Source organism: Berghia stephanieae, chromosome 8, assembly GCF_034508935.2.
Source record: "Berghia stephanieae isolate SIO BIC M18660-M18661 chromosome 8, UCSD_Bste_1.3, whole genome shotgun sequence".
In the NCBI taxonomy this organism is placed as follows: Eukaryota; Metazoa; Mollusca; class Gastropoda; order Nudibranchia; family Aeolidiidae; genus Berghia; species Berghia stephanieae.
Genome location: NC_088367.1, coordinates 13,100,245 through 13,103,078, shown reverse-complemented (window position 1 = coordinate 13,103,078; position 2,834 = coordinate 13,100,245).

The following is a 2,834-nucleotide window of genomic DNA, read 5'->3' as shown; positions in this document are numbered from 1 at the left end:
CATTGAGAGTTTGTTTTTTTAACTTAAATTTATCCCAGAAGCAGATCTGCCTCCTATTGCGAAAATTTAGTCGAATTACGACATTTTTGCTCCAATTTTCGAACTTCATGAGCTTCTCTAAGTCATAGAAAGCTTATTGAATATGAAAGTTGATGTCAGACAACATAATTTTATGGATTTTGAAGGGTTATTTAATCATTGTGAGGGTAAATTGTTGATCATTAAAGTTAACTGCAGCGCCTACAATTTTTTATCCCCCAAAAATTACGAATTTTCAAATAGGCAGGTCTGAAGAAGTAGAGTTTATGTATTTGTGATGGTTATCAACGGTTGATAAATTGGATTTCTGGATGGGGTTCCTCGCCTCCCATAGTGGGCAGGGAGATACTTACTGTATTGTCTGTTGTCCAACTTTTCTGTCTTTGTCTTGGGACCAGGTTTCGTCCTGGCTGTAAGGTGGGTGGGGTTCCTGACCTCCCATAGTGGGCAGGGAGGTACATACTGTGTCTTATATTCCCCTATATCTGTTTTCCAACATACTTTCTGTCTTTGTCTTGGAATGAGATTACTTGGTTTTGTCCTGGCCTTGGCTGGGAGGGAAACAGTCAAATGTATAGTTTGTTTCGGGAGATGATATTTTTTTCCTTGTAAATCCTCTCTGTTATGTGATGTATTATTTTTCCTTTTACATATGTATGATTTGTAAACAATTGTGTTCCTCTTGGTGGAGACCTGTGCTTATGTCTAGATGAGACATTTAGTGATCTCAAACTAAGTACACTGGTAGTGTGCTCTTGGAATCTACATCTGTTCCCGATTTGAACCAATTCCCCTTTGCCTTATTCTTGGATGCTTGAATTTGGTTTTGCTCAGGCACAGGCAGGGGACTTCTGTGAGACGTATAGTCAGACGTGAGTGTTTGTTTTTTTTTCTATGGGAGTATTAGCGAGAATTCCATGCCTTTGTCTATGAAAGTATTAAGAACTATTTTGAAGATTGTATGAAAGTACAGTGAAACTCGGATACAATGGGATAGTGAGAAGAGCAAAAGATCCCTGTTATGGCCGAGTCCCTTATATATTCATATTCAGGCATATGGTAATTCAAAGGAGGCAATATTGGAAGATTTTAATGCAAGGAACACTTTTCGTGTTATCTCCCTTGGTAAATAGATCAAATGACAGACTGTGACTTCCATTCCTTTAATTCCCACCCCTCACCATTAACATCCTTCACTCCCGGTTATACCAGTTACTTCAGAACAAAAGATGAGTTGGAACAATCCCAACGGCTAAACTCTACCATCCTATTTTTCTCTGCTTTCCCTGGGTGGGGTTCCTGATCTCCCATAGTGGGCAGGGAGGCACTTACTGTCTTCTATCCCCCTATGTTTTCCAACATGCTCTCTGTCTTTGACTTGGAATGAGATTACTTGGTTTTGTCCTGGCCCTGGCTGGGAGGGAAAGTCAGATGTATGTTGTTAAGAGTTATGGGAGATATTTTCTGTCTTGTAAATCATCTCTCTGTTATGCTCTGTATTGTTTTGTTTACATATATATGATTTGTAAACATTTGAGTGTATCCCTCTTACTTGGGACCTGTGCTTGTGTCTGGATCTCAAACTATAAGTACTTTGATAGTGTGCTCTTTGAATCTACATCTGTTTCCTATTTGGACAAATTCCCCTTTGTCTTACCTTTTCTTGAGTGCTTTAATTGTAATTCTATAACTTTTTACTATCCCATTTTCTTCCTTTTACTTGCGCTGATATGACCTTAATGTGTTGCAAGCGCCGTAAAACCATTAAAAAACAAACAACCCTTAAAAACTTCACATCTATCCAACACAAAAATCGAATTTTCTTCCTCAAATAGAAAACCAACAAGTGCATTTTATACACTGTAGCTACATAATATTGTTTAGCAAAATGAGCTCTACAATACAATGTCAAGTTTTTATAGTTATAACAACTACAAGAAATTCTTGAAATTTTGTGATGTACAAAAGAAATGAGAATGATACAATCGTTGGTGACACCGTGAACAAATGTGACGATTTTCCTATGGTTGGTAAGGATAGGGTTAAATTAACATTTTATTGAAATAAAAATAAAATTTAAACAAAAAAAAAACAAACAAAAAAAAAAAAAGGGGGGGGGGGGGGGGGGGGGGGGGGGGGGGGGCATGGACAAGCGTTCTTGATACCTGCAGAATCCTCCAGTTAAAAAATAAATAAATAATCGTTGGGTGATTTAATGCCATGGCACTGACCAGTAACCTCCCAATAAAAGTCAAAGCAAAGACCTACCGAAGACGATGATGAAAAACAGAACAAAACTGACAGTTCCAAACCCGGTAAGTATGTATTACATGGTCTCATAATCATAAGTATATTATAAGCAATACAGAACAGAAGAAGCAAGATTGCATGTTCCTCTTTAACAAACATACACACATAAAAAAAAAACTGAAATTGTACTAGAGATAGCAGAAAAGAAAACAAAAATACAAGTGTTGTGCGGCTATTTGGTGTGGTATGACACTCGCTTTCGGATCGGAAGGTCCTGAGTTCGAGCCTCGATCGGGGCATAGTTGAGTCCTTGGAAAAGCTCTTTACTCACACTTTCTCATCGTACTCCGGTGTAAAATGAGTACATGACCTTAACAGTGTTGTCTCTGTTTGAAAAATTGTAATATCGCCTAACAGGCGTCATGTCCCGTCCTACATGTTAAATGTTGCTGTTGGCCAGGACCCCTTGTAAAGCGCTTTGAGCACATTTTGTGGATATTGCGCTATATAAAAGCTCAAAAAAAGTAAAAAGCCTTACAAAAAAC